The following is a 23,286-nucleotide window of genomic DNA, read 5'->3' as shown; positions in this document are numbered from 1 at the left end:
CCAAAAATTAGGTATAAGCACTGACTTAATATAAAAGAAATAGACACACAAAGCAGAACAAAAACGTCAAGAAATGTGGATCCCAATGACGTTTCGCACCATTTGCATTGATGATAAAAACGCTTAGGCCGTGGTTTTTCTGGCCCGTCACACGCGACCGACGGCGTCTGGACGTGCGTCGCACGCTGTGCCACACGCCGTCGGTCGCGGGTGCGTGGGTTTTCTGGCCCGCGGCCACCCGTCGTCGGGGAAGGAGCTCAGTCGCATTGTGCCCGCTTTGAGAATTGGTGTGCTGTGCTTTAAATGAAATGAATAGAAAAATACTAACATTTTTATTGTTAGAAGAAGAAGAAGACGATGAAATATTAATATTATCAAAAAATAAAAGAGAGCCAACCGATATGTTCCGATGTTACGATGTTTTCCGAGTGTTTCATACACCTATATTACTCAAAAACACAGACACAGTAGACTACTTAATTCTCGCAAGTTGCTGTCTTCATAACATGCTAATGGAAAATAAAAGCAATGAAAACCCCACAAACTCTAATACCAGCAACAATAACACGAATCAAAGCAATTTGACGGCACTTCGACGGACTGGTGGTGTAGGTGGAGTCGCAGGAATAAATTTAAGAAATGAGTTGAAAGACTATATATGTTCACCTCAAGGGTCAGTGACATGGCAATTAAATATGGTGTAATTATAGGTACTAAGAATGTAAAATTGTAAATAAACACTCACCTGGAATTTTCATTGTTTCACTAATATTTTCCCATTTTCTGTGCTTTAAATTGTTATTTTTATAATCTTTGTCAGACGCGTCGAACAATATAGGATTACAACGTATTAGATTTATTAATAATTCATCGTTGTCTTTATTGAAATGAGACATTTTCAATATCAAGACGCCACCCGCCGTCCGTCGCTATTCTACAAAAATGATAGCGACCGACGCGTGCAGCGTGTGACCTTCGCCCGTCGACCTACCCGCCGCCGGCGGCGTTTCAGAGAAACCACCCTCAAACATTCCCGAACAAAACATCCGAACGTCGTCGGCGGCGGACACGCGTCGGTCGCCGGCCGCCGGCGACGGGTGGTCAGAAAACCCAGGGCCTTACGTAAATTTTGAGTCAAGATAAATGTTTCGTACAGAAAAGAGCTTAATGTCGTAAGCATTAAGTGTCAAATTTGCATACATAAGTACCAACACTGTTAAAAAATTTAGTCCGATGGCACTAAAAGTAACGTATTTACGTCAAGCAACGTCAAACGAGAATAATGAACGAATGGAGTCACTTTGGTACACTTGAATAGGTATTACTGTACAGAAAAACCAATTGAAGTAATAAATAAAACAAATTTAATTTAATCGGGAGTTTAAATAAAATTAATTCGTGGTTCAAATTCAAACAAATTAAATTTTTAATAAGTAAGTAGGTATACGTCTTTAAATACTAATTTCCTTGAAATAAATTCAACTTATTAAATAAAATAACTGTGTATTTTAGATCTACATTTACTCATCGCACGGGTGCACGGGGACATTTAGGTACTGATTGGATTTTTTTTTATAAAATCCATACTTTATAAAAAAAATCGGGTTGTTCCCACTAGTTACCACCAACTTGATATCAGTGGTAACTACTAGGATTTTTTTTTCCCACCTTTTACCACTGGAAACTACTGGGAAAAATAATTCCCACTAGTTACCACCAAAGCGAGTTGGTGGAAATAACCCAAAAAAATCCTGTGGTTGTCACTGTGTTCAGACAGGTTTAGCATTTACAGTTAGTCGATATAAGCCCTTATTGGTTGTTGGAAACAGGGAAATGGGCCGATCACACAAGTGCCGTTTTGCTTTGTTTAAAACTGCATCACCCCTATCTCTTGCTATAATTAAATAGCAGTCCACTTTGCACGTCGCATAGGTTTTCTTGGAAATCTTGAATTTAAACATAATATTATTCCTTACGAATTCCATATAAAAATAAAAATAAATATTGACCTCACATCGACTCATTAGATTTTTGTTCCTTGACATCCCTTCTTTGGTACTAACAAATTAATTTATTCAAAACCATAAAATTACCACCAGATTACATAAATTATGTAATGCTATCCAAAGAACTAACCGAAAGAAATACATTCCATCCTTTTCCTTGTTTTATCATTGTTATTTTTACATATTTTAACGGCACATTTCGTAATTGTTGACAACTTCACATTTGAGCGTTTCAAACAAGACTAAACGAAAAAGTAACGCGTGATCTGTTTCAACGTTACTTTTGTGGGGCCATTTTTTGCGGCTGATTGGGTATCCAGTTCTTTATTCTATATCAATGGGTATAAGTATTTAAAATGTATTATCGGAAAGTTGTTAAATAGGAAGACCCTTTTTTAAGCATTTGTTGATTATGAAATATTTTATTTTTATCATGGGTCCGATTTGATTGACTCGAAACATTCATTAGTTCTGTAAATTCTGTGTACAAAAAATATATCTTAGCAAACGTTGTGCTTTGTTGGCGAACAGTTTTCATAATAATTGTTCGCATCTCATGCCGAATATTCGGTCGCCGAATTCGGCATTTCTATTCGGGCTATTCGGGGCATCTTTAATATTTTCATTATTCTTTTGATTTTGTAAAGCTGTACCGGGGACAATTCTGAGGCGATCTTCACAATGTATGTTGAGTGAATACAGTTTAAGTAAATACCTATTTTTAAATACTGTCCGTGGAAGTGGGAGAATAAGAATATCAATAGTAGGTACTCACCTTAGTCGCGGTTTATCGAGTAAACTAAAAACCTGAAACAATAAAAAACATTATATTAATGAAGGTTAACAAAAATGTCTGATACTTACAATGTTTGGGCCCGATTCGGATTTTGTAATAGACATCTATTAGATATCTTTTAGACATCGCCAAGATACGATAACGATATGTTTAAGATCTAACCTGTCAAATTTGACATTTTCGCGATTCTGGAGATACTCTTGAACGATTTCCACAAGATTTACTTAGAGATCTAATTCACATCTAATAGATATTTAACACGATCTATCGTAAAAGTGACATTGGCTGCCCGAATGGCGCTGCAAAAGAGAACTAGTTAAAATCTAAACTATAACGTATCTAGAATGGATCTAGTACGTGTCGTCTCTTGTCAATATCTTGAATTTCGAATACGGCAGTTTATTTTAAAAATAATTAGGTATTTCTACTGTACTTAGGTACAAATTTAACAAATGTCTTTAAAAGTAGGATCGAGATTCGAGCATTACCTATATTATGTAAGATAGGGACGTTCAAACAATGAATTGGATAGGTAAATACCTACTATGATTGTATTTGTATGTAAATAGTACTATGTTATTTGTCATTATTAGACAATTGGTCTCGAGGGTGAATAGAAGCTTGTATATCACATATCATCGTGCCTTTAGATAAAGACTCTTCACCAATTCCTCCCCTCAACAATATCCTGCATAGATCCATTGTATGTCTGGTGCTCAAGAGTTTAACCGCTTCAGATTAGGTACCTATTACGTTAATTGTGTCATTGTTACGGGCCTCTTCCAGATTATTTCGTGTTCGCAACTCGGAGGGCCGACATTTTCGCTGACATCGAGAGACCTTCGAGGAAACGAGATAACTTGAAAGTTAAAATAATGTTATGTACTTAAGGGTGCGTTAAATTCTGCCGTCATGGCGACAGCGTTGACAATTTCATCCTTGTAGGTATTAAGAACCTATTAAGGGGACGGTATATGACGTTTTCGATTTAGACCTCACTTTGTGCAATCAATTTGTTCAATGAATGATTAATAACTGCATTAAATTATACGTAAATCTGTTCACGAAGAAGCCGTGTACCGGCTCTTCACGCCATATTTTTTTTTATTTCCTGTAATTCTCTACAAATCGACACTAAAAGTGTCCAAAAATCAAAATATGGAGTTCCGTTTGAGCAAGACGCATTACAGTTTTGTCTTTGACAGTAATTGAGTTGTTGTGGGATTTTGAAGGCTAGATAACTAAACTACCAGATTATTATCTACTTATATTTTTACTCACAAATACAACACAGAAGTTCAATCCCAAATGTAAACTTTCGTATAATTTCCATACATTGACGACATCACTCAAAATTCTTCTTCGAGTCAGATGGCCGTTGGCCTTGCATCGAAGCAGACGTGTACGTCGTCATAGCTCGTTTTTGACATTAATAAAGACATTTCATCATATACGCATACGAAAATGTATACCAGTAGATAAATTGTATTTCATAAAATAGGGTAAATAAATATAATCACGTCGAGCTCCAGTCAAATTTTAAATGTGAGTTGTTGTTATTTACGGGTCGTAACGGTCGAAAACAGCAATAAATTATCCTAAAACAATACGATTACAATCGAATTTAAGTAACTTGTTCCTTCAAAACCCGCTTAAAATGAAAAAAGTTTAAAGACTCGTTTTACTGATTGGGATTGATTTTCATTATGCTGGTATCAATTTTGCGTCATTATAAAAATGTATATGACTTCTGTACGTCAATGACTTTTGATGTCAATTAATTGTAATCTTGTATTTATGTTAGAGAATATTATATGTTCATTTAAATATTACTCATCTATTAATACGAAGCGTAATTCGTTTAATACCTAAAGACTTGCAGTGTCTACACCTACTTTGTTGACGTTCGTTCCGTCTATGTATGCGATTACGTAACGTGCTGTTCTGATAATCTTCAAGAATCAAGATAATTAATAACGGCAAGACCAGCATTTAGTACCAGCGAGTTTTGCGGATTTGGAGACCGAGATGAAGCTTACAGGCCAATATCGCTGCGGCCTGGCCTGCTTATTGTTATGTGTATAAATCGAATGTTATATTAATTTACTATAAAAACAATGTTTTATTTCAATGACATTCTGTGCGTAGAGGTATGTATGTTTCGGTGATTATAAGAATTATGTCCACACAATAATCGTGCAAAGCAGAGACTGCATTATTTCTTTACGGTATAAGCGGTAAGGAAAAACTCATTGGTATCCTGGCTCGTACCAATGAGTTTTTCGGAACTTATGTACGAAATATCATTTGATATTTACCACTAGCTTTTCGGTGAAGGAGGAAACATCGTGAGGAAACCTGCATACTCGTAGTGCATACATTTGCGAAGAAATTCAAAGCTGTGTGTGAAGTCCCCAATCCGCATTGGACTAGCGTTGAGATTATTGTCTATACAGGGTGGTCCAAACCGTGACGTCCAAAAATCGTGGGCTATCATAATGTACCCCATATGTATGTTAGCCGATTTTTCGTACTTTTCAAGTTATGATTTTTTAAGCTTTTAACTTTTCCTATGTAGGTAATATTCTCCGACCGTCCTTAGTCTGGGACCGGTCTGAAAACCAGCGTCGGGCACCTAGGCCCGGCACACGCTGAGACTGGAACCCTTTGCCTAATACAAAGATCTTCTCACTTTTGTTTTGTATATGATAACAACTGTTTTATTTTATTATGTAAGTAATTCTAACTCTATTTTATGTTCATGTATGTGGCAATAAACAATTCTTATTCTTATTCTATTCTTATTCTTATTCCTATGAAATTCCGGGGTTCCCATACAGAGTGGCTGAAAAATAACTGCATTCCGTTGCCAGGGAGGTGTTGGGATTATACTGAGCAACTTTTATTATGGGACCAACCCCGAAATCGCGAAAAAAAAATTGGCTTTTTATACATTTTGGCTAGTCCATTTTCTATGGAAGGGTAATTTTTTTTCGCGGTTTCGGGGTTGGCCCCATTGTAAAAGTTGCTCAGTATAATCCCAAAACCTCCCTGGCAACGGAAATGCAGTTATTTTTTAGCCACTCTGTATGGGAACCCCGGAATTTCATATGAAAAGTTAAAAGTAAAAAAAAATCATAACTCGATAACTACGAAAAATCGGCTAACATACATGGGGTATATTCTGATAGCCCACGATGTGAGGAATCTAAAAAAAAATTTTTGGACGTCAAGGTTTGGACCACCCTGTATATAGGCTGAATTATTATTATTATTTATAGGCGGTACGGTACCGTTATTATTTATCAATACCGCTTCGTTTTGAAGGTACTATACCTGTTGAAATATAAAGTACGGTACCGGTATAAAATTGCAGCAGGTACAACAATTTTTTATAGGTGTACAGTCAGCTGCAGAGAAAAGGTACCACCCCTGCATACAATCTTCTATGCAGGGGTGACCTGCAGCTGACTGTACCTAAACCATCACTGACCGAGCGTAGGCGAAGGTCTCCGTTTCAGCTTGGGCAAAAATACTTTCGTTTGTTCGAATGTTCTCCTTTGCATATCACATTTCTCAAATATCTCGAGAAAATTTGTAAGCAGGTTCGGTAGTTGGATATAATTACTCGGTATCTTTTTTTTTATAAGTTCTAATAGGCAGAGATTGTCATAAAGGACTTAAGCGACAGTAGGGTCTGTGGTACTTAAGACCATTGTGATTATTCGTAGTGTCCGACCGAAGATTCGGTTTCGGTTTCGGCCAGTTTCGGCCATAAAATCATGTTTCGGCCGTAGTTTCGGTTTCAGTAAAAAACGGCCGAATCTTTCGGCCAGGCCGAAACATACGAAATAGTACTTCGTATTATGAAATTAAACTATGTGACAAAGACCAAAAGTTGGGGAGCAAGTAGGACAACAATATTTATATATACAGAAATTTGTGTTTCGGTCGGACACTAATTATTAGGTACTTACTGATTACGCTGCGCCGCGTGGAACGTGAGGTGCGTTGGGGTAAGTACATACAAATCATTCAAGAAAAAAATCCCTTTTAAGATCACTGGTGTGTCTGCCCCTAATAGACTAATTCAATTGAAATTTGGTACACATTTTTCACATATGACAAAGAGTCGGTGATCCAAAGATGGACTAGTAACGTAAATAAATAAACTTTTAACTTTGCGGCCATTTTTTTTGTATCGTGTGATATATCAGATATTAAATTGTAAGATATTTACTAATAATAAGCATTGGTCACGTAAATTATTTTTAGTCTTTTTTTGCAAGTATGAATGATATAGAACATTATTTCAATTATTTTTAAAATTAAGCCTATCCAAAGGCGACTTGGAAGATGTGTCATGGGGATCTATATTCGTTGGGTGAAAAACAAGTTTTTTTGTCTAATTATCGTTTAAAACACAATCGATCGGCAATAACGCGGGCACATAAAACAAAAAACTTCTTTTTTCACTCATAAAACTCCTTAAACCTAATAAGAGCTAAACAAAAACAAGTGCGAGTCGGACTCGCATTCTAAGGGTTCCGTATATTAAGTCCGTCTCACGCTTGACTGCACATTTCTTATAGATTTTCCTGACATATATAGGTAAAGAACTACTTTGTGTATTTTTTTCAAAATTTTAGATCCAGTTGTTTCGGAGAAAGTGGGCGGAGAATGATCATTTTTTGCCTATTTTCATGAATAACTGCTGAACTATTAATCCTAAAATTATAAAAAAAATATATCTTTGAGATTCTTACAATGAGCTCTTTTATTTGAAATGTAACACTATATAGTTTAAAAAACATATTTTTTAATTTTTTCATTTACCCCCCTCCCCCCCAAAAATGGCTACCGTATTTCAAATTCTCTAAAATACATTTTATTTACGTTACACGTCCATCTTTGGGTCACAAATTTACATTTGTGTGCCAAATTTACATATGTGTGCCAAATTTCAACTGAATTGGTCCAGTAGTTTCGGAGAAAATAGACTGTGACAGACGGACGGACAGACAGACAGACGCACGAAGAATTATATGTATATGCACTTATCCCAACGCACCTCTCGTTCTACGCTGCGCGGGGTTCATTGCCGCTCCTACCGCCGAAAGTGTAAGTACAACTACATCATCAAGGCTACGATCGAAGATAATCAGTTCAGCACTGAAATAATAGCGGTGGAATGCCAGTATAATATTTAATTATTTATTTTAAATTTATAAATTTAATAGCAAAATAAATAGCGAATATACGATACTCGTACAAGTAAATCTGTAAAGATCTTAGGGGTACATCAGCCGACATATATTATTAAATTTTATTTTGTCGGCCTTAATTAAATTTCCACCCTGCCGAAACTTTATTTATTTAAATTTTTAATTGAATTGATTTTTCGCCTTATGAATAACCGTATAGAGTAGTAAATAACATTTTACATCTGACTTAATGACGTCAGGGTTTATTCGGTTTAACTTTACAAAACGCGTATCTCGACAAAGCCATAATATGCAGAAAATAGTTAACAATCAAATGAATTAAATTAGAATTTAAATACGTCACGTGTGACATGAACAGACAAGGAGAGCAAGATTTAATGTATTGTTTCTCTTTCTTCTTTCAATGGAACGTTTTTACAGTTTCTGTTCCTCAAAAGAGGTCAGTGGTTAACACTAAACTCAAAACGCTATCTTAAAAAAACTTGATGGGTCAATGACCTGTCCCAGTAAAGTGAGGTAGTGTGCGTGAAGTGCGCTTGTGTGTGAAATGGGGTAAATTGACAGAATCTGAAATTTTACCCACCTCTACCGTCACCTTAACAAAGAAGATAGTTTTTTACGTGATTGTATAAGAGGAAGGCCTTTGCCCAACTGTGGGACAATATCTCATAATAAAATAAACAAAAATAAAACATTGTATACAGGAAGATCAATGACCTTAGAGCTTTTAATACGGTGATCGATACAAGTTATTGATCGACTTGATCGATATAATTCCTTGTTATGTGCCATTTTTAGGTGTTCTTTTTGGAGGAGGCGGTTATAAATAAACGCAAGCGAATTCGGAAGTAACTAAGTTCAAATCAGTTAAGAAGAAAGAAAGTTACCAAATACGCCTATTAATTCCGATCATATTATCGTCGGCTCGTCTTTATGAGGCTGTCACATAAATAAAACTCCCAGCCCATTAGCCCGGCGTGGTGCGTATGAGCCTTACAAATATTGGACGGGAACTACGGGAAGGGAGGCTGCGGCAAGCTGGACCTCATCAATATCTGTCATCAGTCACCGACTAGCCAAATGTCAAATTATTATGAATGACGCGGAAATTCCATGTCCACTCTATGACCTAATAATTCGTTTACTTGCGTCATAATGTAACTTTTATTGTCCTTTTTAGGGTTCCGTAGCCAAAGGGCAAAAAACGGAACCCTTATAGATTCGTCATGTCTGTCTGTCTGTCTGTCCGTCTGTCCGTCTGTCCGTCCGTATGTCACAGCCACTTTTCTCCGAAACTATAAGAACTATACTGTTGAAACTTGGTAAGTAGATGTATTCTGTAAACCGCATTAAGATTTTCACACAAAAATAGAAAAAAAAAACAATAAATTTTTGGGGTTCCCCATACTTCGAACTGAAACTCAAAAATTTTTTTTTCATCAAACCCATGTGGGGTATCTATGGATAGGTCTTCAAAAATGATATTGAGGTTTCTAATATCATTTTTTTCTAAACTGAATAGTTTGCGCGAGAGACACTTCCAAAGTGGTAAAATGTGTGTCCCCCCCCCCCCCCTGTAACTTCTAAAATAAGAGAATGATAAAACTAAAAAAAATATATGATGTACATTACCATGTAAACTTCCACCGAAAATTGATTTGAACGAGATCTAGTAAGTAGTTTTTTTTTTATACGTCATAAATCGCCTAAATACAGAACCCTTCATGGGCGAGTCCGACTCGCACTTGGCCGCTTTTTTACTTAGTAGTAAAACTAGTAAAAGCTGTCTTTTAATGGAATAAAAATTGGTAGGTGTATGTTTCTTAATTCCAAAATTTATTAATAAATATATTATCTTTATGTTATGACTCAAAAGTATCAGAACAAGATAATATTATATTTATCTATATATATAAACGTGAAAGACCTGACTGACTGACTTAAATCAAGCACAGCCCAAACCGCTGGGACTAGAAAGTCCAAATTTGGCAAGTACGTTCCTTATAAGGTCTAGGGGTTCACTAAGAAAGGATTTTTCAAAATTCATCCCCTAAAGGGGTGAAATGGGGGTCCAAAATTTAAAAAACTCTCCTGCGCGTGCGAAGCCGCGGGCAAAAGCTAGTTATTGTATAAAAAAAAAAAAAACGTTCTCGATCTAATCTTATTACGATTATACGATATCAGAGAAACTTGCTACTCTAAATCAATGCTTTGTCTGTGAAACTACCTAGAAGCCTAACCCAACTTTGAAAAATAAAAACTATTTTCGGAGACTAACCTAAATATGCGATGAGCCGCTAATAACATCGAGGTTTATTTGTAAGACATTTTTAGTGTTTACGCCACCCTGTATTTATATTTGATACCCTGTGTGCGGTGGGATCCCGGCGCCTGGAGTTTACAACTGTGTCAAGGATGATAAGCGGAAAATTTCCTTTGAGAACGCAGAATACGCCGCGTTAAACGCGCCCGGGTAAACGGACGCAACTAGCTCGACGAGCGCGCCGCGCAAGAAATTCTCGTTTAATGGTTCATAGTTTACACAAACCGTTTAAATGTAAGTTAAACCTTTAATTTACTCAGTCTTTAGTCGAGAGTAAAAAGAGTGTTTTTCATTCTGAAAAGTATTTCAAGCTTATTAGGCTAGTTAAACTGGTTCAATCAAATCGAATGATTTTTAGTGCTAAGTTTACCGATTGTAAAGTAAATAACTCACAATATCATTTACAAACATTTTAAATCGAATCGATTCGGATAATTTCAACTTTTATCCCAGCACATAAAACACGCCAAGTATCATGCCAAAACTTTAATATGCTGAGCAATTACTCCCCGACTGTCTTAGTAGCGATTGTTTCATTACTTGATGGCATGAGGCCAGTGGAATAAAAATGGGGGCTACTGGATAGCTGCACGCTGCAGCACGGCACGTGGCCGCTTTAATATAACGGGATTTATTAACATGACCGTCATCAAATTAAGAAAATATTCTGTAATTTCACCAGTGGCCGAGTTGAGTTGGCATGTCCGCAAATAGGGCGTAGAGATTATTTGTTTTTGTTGTGACAATTTACGTAATTATGGCGGTGCTAGGATCGGTTAATGAGAATTTTAACTACTCGGATGACAACATAAAGATCATTAACCTCATCCAGTAGACAGTACTTTTGTATCTACTGTATATTTTCATAAGTAGTAGGTAATTCTTAGTGGTCTTTCATTATACATCATTAATAATCTATATAACGTAAAGTACCTCATTATAGGAAAATAAAATAGGACACGGATAAATTGAATTACAATAATGCGTATACTTTACTACTCGTGCCTAAAGTCGAATTAAGGTGGAATTTATAAAAGTTCAATTGTCCTCATGATTAAATAAATTAGATTGCGTCATGGGAGAGACAAATTGAAGTTGGTCACATTGTTTTCTTCAATTAAACAATTGAAATAAAACAAAATGATGTTAAGAGCCGGGAAAATATTAATAAAAGGACGCGTGAAAGCTATTTAATGAATGCAGGAAATTGTTGGTGCTTGTGACAGCTTTATCGATGCGCGCACATTAACCCATTTATTTGGTTCTCTCGGCTGAGCCGGCGCATGGCGCATGGTTGAGCAATGATTTTACTGATCAAATAGTTGGATGTTGCAGTAAACATGTAGGTTATGAGGCAGCCAATATACCTACTCGTAAGTAGTTCATTCTACTTGAGCGTACATGTACATACCAACATAGCAAATAGTATTAGGTATGCACTTTTATATCTAGTTTAAAACAACAGTCAAGATATTGTTTTCATTTAAATAAGAACTCCACGCACAACAATATATACTTGGTCAAGCAGGTCTTGACAGTAGAAAAAGGCGGCAAATTTGAAAAATGTAGGCGCGAAGGGATACCGTCCGTCCTATAGAAGATTTGAATTTCGCCCCTTTTTTTACTGACAAGATTTGCTTGACCAGCTATAGTTCTAATTTCAAAAACCCATTAGCTCGACTTATCAGGTTTGACCGCTCATCCCTCGATTAGTCGAAAAGCCTAATTAAACTTCAATTTTAGACTCAGGTCAATTTAATTCGTATTAATTTAATTTAATATAATAATACAGATACGCTTACTTAGCTCATCACTTCATATTGCTTCCGAGAGAGGCAGAGCACTTACGTGAACCAAAAGAACTGTAACCTCGAGATCCATACATAACAAGTATCACGAAATAGGAATATGCGATTTGTATTCGACTACGCGTGTCACTCCTGTATGTGCATTCCAATAAACAAAAGATTGCTACAATATACGGTATATAAGTGAAAGCGAATTGCTATCAACTCAAGATTATATATACTTGGTCAACCAGATCTTGACAGTAGAAAAAGGCGGCAAATTTGAAAAATGAAGGCGCGAAGGGATATCGTCCCATAGAAAATTTGAATTTCGCGCCTTTTTTTACTGACAAGATTTGGTTGACCAGCTATATTTAAAAAAATGGAATGTGATGTATCCGGTGCTTGGTAAGCCGTTGAACACTGGGTTTCATTTTTACGAGCCCCCCGCCCCTATAATTTGTTTGGCAAAGCGATAATACGCAAACAATAGTGCTAAGAGTGTAAGCTACTAGAAATTATGATTTATAAAATAATCCAAATAAACGAAAACGCTGTAACGAAATGGGACATCTCAATCAAAGGGAGCTTCCTGTTATTCGTGTGAGATGAAAAACTCCTAATAAAAGTTTTGAATAGGTGCCATTATTGCCTACGTATTGTGAAGGAAACGGTTTTGCCGCACTTCCTGAGACAAATTTGTAACATTTTGATGGGAAACTGTACCCTCAAATGTGAACGTGACTGATGTGAATATATATTACTCTTATTGTTTTGGTCGAGTTAAACTAACTTTTACGTATTACATACATGTACTTATATATAAATACCATTTTTAAACATTATTTACCTCAGTAAATAAACCTCAGACCTCAGAGTAAACCTCAGTTTTATCTATATCCACGAATGTAGATGGGCATATAAATACAAAACAAACAAAGAACCACAATTTATCACACATAAGTAGAATCTTATTTTACCGTACAAATACACGATACTATCAAAGTATATTTTCACGATGGTGTCACATGAAAAGCTTCTTAGGCAATATATTCAAAGACATATATGTATATTATTATGTCGTACCGGCCCACTTTAATAGTATTCAATAAATTCCAGTCAGCCTGAATGTAGTGTTTGCTAACCTTGTTAGAACCTCTAAGCAGCTTACATGTATTCTCCACCCGCCAAACAGTCGAGCTCCTGTGCTATTAAAATTGCTTATAGAATGCAGACTATTCGAACGATCATAGCGAACCAGTAAATGCGCTTTCTCTGACTACATATAGTAGTAGCTACTGACTTAGGTTACAGTTACGATGGTCAGAGGAGCCTTCGACTTGCCTACACCTACGAAGTAATGAGAAACCGTTCGAACGGGACGCATTCAGGGACTTGATTGTCTTCATCATAAAAACTCGTCACGTCCCGCGCCCTCTGCCCAAACTGACGGAGCTCGGAGGCCTCCCCGATATCTTGCCGTATATTCCCATCGCCTTTCAACGAACCATTTTAAAATCTATTCCTATATCCTTAACAACTATACCTTAATAACTGTAACAAGTGATTACGCTTACACTGGATTCCTTGAGGCGAATGCTCGCCTGAGCTTTTAAGGAATGGGTGTAACAACCCTATACACGGGAATCGCCTCATTCTAAGGTGAGAATTTCGCCGTTAAATCTTTTGGAAGATGTCTAGGGCACTTAGTTCCAGACTTATTTATTGCAATCGTTTGCAGGTGTTCTAGCGCCAATTCTTTGAAGTCACGCTTGAAACCCGTCGTGAAGTGTTTCGATTTACTCGTACAATAGCATTTAATAATTTGAATTACATTTTTGGCCTGGATGGAGAAAAGTTAAAAAAATTAAAAAACACGTTTTAAGTATATTACAAATATCCCAATATTTATAACATAAAACGTTCCTAACTAAGTGACCTGTTTTATCACTCTAGAGTGTAGGTATTTCAATTTATACAAGATAATGCTTTTATAGTCCATTATGGAACCCCAAAGAACCATTGGATGTAAAGAATGGAATAGAATATGGAATGGAAGGTATCAACAACTGTGACATTGGACCCACGTCCGGCCGGTGCGCCCTTCGCGATATATAGCCTCCGAGTTGCCGAAACAGCGGGACAGATCACACACGATTTATGTATGTTTTGCTTTCTCTGTAAACCTTGCATAAAGTGAGCAAAGTCCGATTTGAATAAATGATAAAGCTATAGCTGGCCGTAGGTATAGGTGAGTAGGCTGCTGGTGATTCATCTTGAAACAAGTTTTGGGTTAGTCATGCTCCTATTCCTAAAAGGTTTGCATAATCTATAAAAATACTTTTTGATACTTATTATATAGTACCTAATACCTAAATGCTTAAAAAACCTAATATAAAAACTAGATCCTAACTTCGTTTAGTTTATAAATTGCAGGTTGTTTTAATTGTTGACAAATTGCACTCGATTTCCATTGTGCTTGTAGGCCATCCGGTCGGATTAGGCCATACGAACGGAATACCTTTAGTGCACTCGGCTGATTATTATTGCCCATTTTGGCCGTTACTATATTGAATAAAAAAAAAACGATATTTGTGATGTGCACGATATACTCGTAAGTACGGAAAAAGACTGAAAGCATGAAAGTGCTGGTGTTGTTAAAGCTGGCACAATTTTATTAAGATAGACTTAACGTATATCATCTATCATATAACCTATCGTATCAACGCAGTCTTGCCATATGAAACTGTAGGTATATAAAACAATATACTTAAGTATAAATTTACGCATAGATGCGTCCATTTAGTAATTCGATGCATTTTGCGCTAGCTTTTGTGAGGCAACCTGGATGTAATTACTTCGCGAGAGGCTTTCTACCGAAATCCTCGTTTGTGTCTCTACGTTGCAGTTACCCGGTAGGTAGTAACTAAGTTGGAAGTGGCTTTTAAATTTAGGAAGCGCCTGGGCCGAGCATTAATGACCTGAGCCGCCATTTTGAAGGGCTGCTTTGAGGAAAACTTCTCACTCGCCCTCCGAGGGGAAGTAATGCATTTTCCTTTATCACCGCGCGGACAGTTCGCGCACTTCTTGACAAGGGGACTTTTACGATTATTGCGTTCGCGATGTAACATGCCGATGTGCAATGAAAAAACTATGCCTTCGATCGTTCGCCGCAAATGGGCGAGGGACGGTGCCCGGTGCCGCCACCAATCTTTATCGTATATACAGTCAGCTTAATCTTTTTATGGACTACTTGACGCCATTAAAAACAGACGCATCTGGAATTAATAAGCATGTCGATTGTTAGTTACCCAGCAAACTTGTTGATAAACATCACATGGCATTACCTATAATCACTTAATAAATTAATTACGTATTAAACAATAAGCATATTTTACTTACAAAAGGTGACAAATATTACGTAGAGTATTTAAAAACGCTTTATTTATAAAGCTAAGTGCCATTTTTTTTTTTAAATCCCTCGAGACCAATTGAAACTACAGGAATCAAACATAAATCGTAATCGTTGCAATAAATGTTTTATACTGCATAAAACCGCAGGGATTGTTAATAGTTGCACGCGTGACGGGATTTAAAATTTCATAACACTTGTTCGACTTTTTTCAGGTCGCTGTAAGCTAACAGCTTTCTATAAAAGGATTAGGTTAGAGTTACAATATAAGCAACATTACGACACGCGCAACGAGCGCGGCATTTCAAAGCAGTGACGCAAAATGCGGCGCAGCACGGCTAAAAATGTCAAAATCGTGTATTTCTCCTTAGCAACAACCCGACGGGTTAACCGCTGCACCGGAAAGATATCGGTCACTCAGAGCGTGAAATAATGCGCCATATGTTGTACAACAGTAATTAGTTATCGGGCGAAAGCGCAAGTGTTCTCTTGAGCTTCTCGCTTGCGAATAGGTCGCAAAAACCTTACTTAATAAATGTGTAGTTAGTTAACTATGTGGTGGAGCAGTGTAAGAGTAACGAGCGAACGAATAACACATAATTACACATGGCATAGCCAGGGAGGATGCACCCCGGCCCCCGCTTGTGCATGACTGCATGTCAAATGAATACTCTGCATGTGCAAGCTACAAGTGTATACTCCGTTCGAACCGAGACTTGACGATAGTTCAATGCAACGATTCATTCACTACAGGACGATTCACCATCTCGCAACAGAATAGGGTACTCGTATTAGACACAATGTAAATAGGTAATAATTAGATATGCGCGTGCAACGAATTGAACACAGGTAAATATGACGACTCGTCACTCGCACAATGACAGGTCTACTTTTTCTCATATAATACTGTAGTAGATAAGTATGGTGGCCACGTCACGACCTGGTATTATGAAGTCAAATGCCCCCTGTAGCCGTTAATGCAACTATGAATTTGTTCCCACCTAACAGGTCAACGGCCTCTGGATCTGGTTATCTTTGAAGATAAAACTGTCCCCGGAGGCGTCAGCCGAATCCAATAACAAATACTACGTTACACGTTTCATTCGTCCGAGTTTAGAACGAGCCGCCTCGATAAAACACGTGTCCTGTTTCCTGAAAATAATGTGTAACTTATTATTTCCTTTATATGTAGACGTTTCCTTTGTTTCAGAGTTTCTATAGATATCCAAAGTATATATATTGTATTTTAACTTGTTGCTTCGGGCAATCATCAGTCATCGGTAATACGAATGAATGCATATCATTCGTTTCTAATTGTGATGAAAGTTTGATTTGTCTTTCGTACGTAAGTGCTAAATAGGGCAAGCGTGCAGGAGAAAGTGCGAGCAGTCGTGACCGAGACTGGGACGCACAGCAAGTGGGCCGCTTATCGACACCCTGGCCAAAGACTGACGCTGAGTGCATTGGGCAGATCAACTGCAAACTGCAACACCACCTTTTACTGACTATGTGATCAGTTGTTAAAGTTACACGACAAGTTGACCGTTCTCAATGCTATGATAGCCGGCGTGTCAATCAAACTTTTGCAAATCAAAGTCTGCGACTTACATAGGTAGGTACCAATTAGGGAATGCAATCTCGCACCAAGATTGTCGATTCGAGATCTCGCACGAAAAATCTGAATCGAGATAGGGCGTTTCGAGATCTCGACCGTCAGACTTTCGAGATCGAGATTAATCTCGACGAGATCGAGATTATATTTTTTAAACACTACTTATTTAAGGTACACCATGTTATGTATTGAAAATAAAAACAACAAATTTAATCAACATTTAACAAAAAAACCACTTTTATTAAAACAAGATAATTCTTATTTTGCTCTAAGTAGCACGTAACGTAACCATGTTAGTAAGAAAAAGTGGTAATTATTATTTTTAGTTATACATAATTGTAACGTGTTTGACTTAAAAAATCAGCATTTTAATTCACTATGCATTTTGAAAATGATTTCGTAAAAAACACAGGGTGCTCAAGTTATTGTCGGCCAAGCGTATGTTGCAAAAAGGCCAACAGCAGAAAACGCTCGCTCATTATTCCGCATATATTCCGCACAGAGTGCGCCACATTACTATTATCGTCAGCTAAAGCTGGACACACAATAGTACTGCCTGAACAACATGAATCTAAGGTAAAAAGATTACTCAAAACAAAGTAATTCACAGAGATCAATCTTTCAATCTCGTTCGAGAATTCGAAAATTTTAATCGAGATCTCGACCAAGATTACATAAATCGAGATTCCCTATCAACGACATTGAATCTCGCAAATTCGTGCGAGATCTCGCGAGATCTCGAAATTGCGAGGTCGAGATTGCATTCCCTAGTACCAATTGGTTTGCAAAGTTTTATTCGAGGTAACATAACCTAACCATGAAAAAAAATGGCTAGAAGATGATCTTGAATAACCTTCAGGTGCACTCCGAGGCACTTTCCCAGCTATAAAGATATTTTGCAATGTTCCAAGTGTCAGATTACATAGTTGACAACCTGAACCGACGTGGATGAGGTCGCGGACGTGGCAGTCCAGAAGGGTTTCTCTAGAAAGTGTAACCAGACGCCGTATTAGCCTCTTGACGTTGTAAATCTCGGTGTGGAGAAAAGACTTTCCAATAGGCAGATATTCCTGTCTATTTGAAAATATCTTCATAAAATACCCATTTGAGTTAGTGTGTCACGTAGCATTAGCATGTGAATAAAAGCTATTCATGATATTGATAATCATGATAGGCAATACGAGTGAAAAGTGCATGTGTATGTCAAAGAAACCGATATGAAAGGACAACCGAAAAATTACAAAATAAAATGTTCATAACATTCTACACTTTTTTAGCAAGAAGCAAATATGTATTTTATTTTAGAATTAAGTTCACATAGGTACGCATTGGTTCAAGTAGAAATAACTAAATAAAGGACAAAAACAGATTTAACTGTGTCTAATATTATTCTGGATTATAAGAGGAATGATCCCGTTAAAAATGCGCTCTCAAGATTTCCTAAAATAGTTACGATTACGGAGCTTAATGATAACCATCAGCATCTTAAAAGGAAACAAGAATACAAAGTGAGCGGAATGGAAACATCCGGCGGGGAAGGCAATAAACAATCGAACCCATCGTTGCACCAAGATAATTACTGGGCACTTCTTGTTCTTTTTGTACCTCTTCTAACGATCACAGACGAAGATGGAGTGCCGCCTCGGCAAAAACAACACGCCAACAATGGAGGTGCCAACGCGAACCGACAGCTGCCTCCTAACTTTTATAACCACTCACCTAAGTGGAGTAAACCGGTTAACTATTTGAAATCGTGCTTCAAATTACAATGTTCTGCATACATATATGTATTGTTGTTAACCATATGCAGGTGCAGCACCCGATTAACCTCAGCCAGTGCATTACAAAATACTTTCTCCTTCAATATTCATGATATGCCGTAATTAGCAATTTAATTCGAATTAAATTTTGTGGTAAGCCGGCGACTTTCATTCGAAACGGGAAGCGGCGCCTGTTTTAGTGTAGGATTGCATATGCTCGATAAATCGCGTCTAAAATGGGTTTAAATTCTTATTACATCGTATCATCGTTACGAGTTGTGCATGCAGTGTTTTGGAGCGTCGAACTGTTGCGCGGGCGTCGCTGGACGTGACCTCCGCTTGCGCACAACGGGATCCTTCATTATTCAGCCCGCGAACGACTGCCCTTATGTGCTCGCAATTTCATTCCATTTCATATCTCGCATCAACTTGGCCGACGTCTCATGGGAGCCGGTGTACTAGTGCGTTGTTCAGGGTTGTTATTCCCATAGTATCAACCGCAGGCGAAAGTGTGCCCATGGCAAACCACTCTAGGTATATCGAACTTTGCAGCTATGAAGGAACTGGAGCTCACAGTTATAATGGTTTGACTGAGCTTATTTTTTATACAAGCAATGGAAAATATAGCCTGTTGGGACAGCAAATGAAACGCCTGTTGAGTTCTACTTATATTATATCGGATTACGGATGTAAAAGTTCTTCTCTATAATTATTAATATAATATTATTTTACTTTCTTCTTCGAGAAAATGGAAACTGTTGTTTCTGCCCTACTCTCTACCACAGCAGATTAAGTTTGGGAATTTTTAATTTCAATACATTGGAGTTTAATTTCTAATTGTATAAAGGGCAATTAAAACGGGTCACTTTGTATGCAATTTTTTATACAAAGTCACGCATTGGCATGCTTTCGACTGTACGTGTAATGTTTTTATGTAGCATATTCGGTAGCTAAACATAAACAACTGTCGAAAGAGTACTCATCAAGTCAACAACTGTTATTTATGCCAATTACAGCGTGAAATTTACTCATTACTAACTCACGCTAGATACGTCGACAAAGCTAGATAAAACACTGAAACGCTTAATACTTACGCTCGTATAGTCGAAATAAATCGTTTATCATTTTTGTCAGGTAAAATATCGCTTTTTCCACTGCTCATCGTAAAACTGCAACTTTTATTTTCTCGTGACAGTTTTTCCGCACGAGCGCTTGCGATTCTTTATAGAGTGAAGTGCTATTAAAATTATTAGCACACGACAAATCAATTCATTCGTATACCTTTTACTACTTCTGAGAATAACATAAACGTGGAAGCGCTGGTGGCCTAGCGGTAAGAGCGTGCGACTTGCAATCCGGAGGTCGCGGGTTCGAACCCCGGCTCGTACCAATGAGTTTTTCGGAACTTATGTACGAAATATCATTTGATATTTACCAGTCTCTTTTCGGTGAAGGAAAACATCGTGAGGAAACCGGACTAATCCCAATACGGGCCTAGTTTACCCTCTGGGTTGAAAGGTCAGATGGCAGTCGCTTTCGTAAAAACTAGTGCCCACGCCAATGACTGGGATTAGTTGCCAAGCGGACCCCAGGCTCCCACGAGCCGTGGCAAAATGCCGGGACAACGCGAGGAAGATGATGATGAGAATAACGTAAACTGAGAAATTTATATGCAGACTGCTTTAACATTATAAAAATAATGTTACAAAAAAGGAAGGGTACTTATATACCTACATACACCAATTCTATGTTTCTAATGCACACATGTTACTTATATCATTGTTATTAAAAGATACACATGCAAAATTGTACTTCGTTAATTATATTTCATAATAATGTACATAGGTATTTATCATGTTCATACGAATGCTAGGAATGCTCTGTTTTTCACGAAATCATTTTTTACCCAGCGTGAATTATCAAGTGTGAAAGAGTTTCAACTACATATTTCATTGCTTTACGTAATACATTTAATGTTTCAACGCACGAAATTCACGCAACCTAACTAATAAAGCACTATAAGCTACATGTAATGTTTTATTAATTTGATTAAATATGCGAGTAAAAAACAATTAAACTGGATATTAGGAATACAGTCGGAAAGTTCTCACGCTCCCCTTTGTTACACAAGCATCGGAGCACGACCACAATGCGTTATTGCGACCAATTCTTTAGAATGCACATGGCATTTTTAAACGTGCTAATTAATTACTCACGGTATACGCCAAAACGCAATACAACTGTTGGTTAATAAAATCTGTTTCAATTTACGCGCTACAAACGGGTATAAAAACTGAAGGGTTATTCCCTCTAGTTACCACCAAGTTGTTACCAGTGGTAACTACTGGGAATTTTTTCCCACCTTTTACCACTAGTAACTACTCATGCCCTTCACGGCCTTTGCCCATATTAATACAGCTCAGTTTTTTTTACTATAACTAGACGCTAGTTATTTCTTAATAATAAGCGTCTTTTAAGAACAATGAAAGAATTGGTGTCTGAACGGACGAGGTGCCTATAATATTAAAATTTACACGTTTCAATTGAGTAAATTTACTAAATAGATAGTTCGTAATGTAATGCAATCCGGTTCTTTTAATTACATACCTACCAACATGTTCCACTGATACTTTTGCTACGCATGCTGATCGTGAAGGTCAGGCTTTGCTATTGTTCCTTCAAGGTAACCGAATGAGTCCTGAGCCGTGTTAGTTACATTATGTTTAGTGTAATAGCCTGCCACGCGATATAATTCCGTTCTGTGACCCTACTAAGAGCTATTCGGCCAGTTACACATGAGAAATGTAAAAAGGTGTCTCAGGTTCGGCAGGTCGGGGGTTAATCATTGTTGGCGGCGTGACGGCTACTCGCCGGGTTCGACGGCAATTTGTCAATCACGCCGTGAATGGCGGCCGTGCGCTTTCAATGAACGCTTTACTCCAAGCCAATGTAATAACAAAAACCATTAATATTGGACACAACGCGGCCCGGGTATCGGTAACCTTTACACCCATTACCATGCTAATGACGGGGCAGAAACATGCAATTAAATCTTGATAATGATGTCAAACAAAAAAAGATAGAGTTGGTTGTTTATGTGAAACAGCTGTTGCTATCATAAAGCGTGGTCCGACTATAGAAACAACTTTACGAGATATTACGAACGGTTGTATGAATAAGTAAATCTTTATCATTTTTATTTAATAACATTTTTATAGAGCTTTTGTTCCGCATACAGTGTCATAAAAGCAAATCCCTTCTGCTTTATCTATACAAATCGATCGATTTTATGTTTCGTCGTAAAATAAGAATCGTTTACCTGTTTTGTAATATTTTCTCGTAAATATTTATTTGCAATGTTTTTTCGGATTCACCGTATCGTAACTACTATGAAGATGTTTTGCAACTCAACGGTTATATATTAGTTTGATATAGTTGGATTCAAAACAATGTACTTACTTACGAGTTTAAAACTCTTGCTTAATTTCACAATTTAAATTCACCACAGGCAATACTGAAAAGTTAGTCATACCATGGTCATACTTAAACAGGTAAATCCAAGTAAGTACATTAATACTACTAAACAACATACGTATTGCACGGATAATATAATTATCTCTAAATTAGCTTCATTACCCTACGAAGCCGGTGCCAGTAAATCACACGTCACTCGCCACATTCACAATGCGCGGTTGATTGGGTTACTAGGTTCTTCACAACGCTTAAAAAACATATTATCTCATGAAAACCAGTATGAGTGTGTATCTGATTATTCATACTTCTTAGGGATGACGAGGCCAAGTTTTACAGACGAGTTCACAATCGTGACGTGTTTTGCGAGTTAGGTAGCTGCATGATATCATTGGGCAGAATCGACCTTGCCGCGCCTTCTTTGACTTGTTGACTAAAATCGAAGTTTGCACATTTTAAGATAGGTAACTACTAACTACATAGTAAATACTGCCGCTATGGTCATCGAGGAAACAGGTTGAAATAATACGCGTGATGTCATGGAGTATTGACGTTTTACACGAGTTACTTCTTATGGTTACGATTACGACTGTTCCTATTAAATACGTCTCTATGTTCAAAACCGAAGAGTAAATAAACTCTTGTTGGTGTAACTCTCTAATGTCCATTTTCTTCTGTATAGACTTCTAGAGCAGCCACAGCCACCTTAACTTCAATAAATGGCTTGACTGTTATTCTGTATGTGAACCTACTCGTATTTTCTGGTCTTCCTCTCCCGCAGTTGCCTTCAACTATTTCCTAGCCATAAAATCAAAGAGGTGATGTTAATGAAATGTTCGTAGTGTCCAACCGTAGCCAATTGTAATGGCATGAAAATGAAAACAACATTAGAAT

At 37.3% G+C, this 23,286-nt stretch overlaps 1 protein-coding gene across 1 annotated transcript in view; it reads right to left on the bottom strand.

The window, feature by feature from the left end:
* The window catches only part of LOC134647961 (uncharacterized), a 194,376-nt gene that overhangs the window by 151,279 nt on the left and 19,811 nt on the right, over positions 1–23,286 (bottom strand). Inside the window, exon 2 of the mRNA XM_063502366.1 lies at positions 2,782–2,813. The gene's annotated coding sequence lies outside the window, so the exon portion shown is untranslated. The remainder of the gene's footprint in view (positions 1–2,781; positions 2,814–23,286) is intronic.

The sequence above is a fragment of the Cydia amplana genome, chromosome 5 (assembly GCF_948474715.1).
Source record: "Cydia amplana chromosome 5, ilCydAmpl1.1, whole genome shotgun sequence".
Taxonomy (NCBI): Eukaryota; Metazoa; Arthropoda; class Insecta; order Lepidoptera; family Tortricidae; genus Cydia; species Cydia amplana.
Note: the sequence above shows the minus strand (reverse complement) of the source record. Positions and strands in the feature narration are given on the sequence as shown.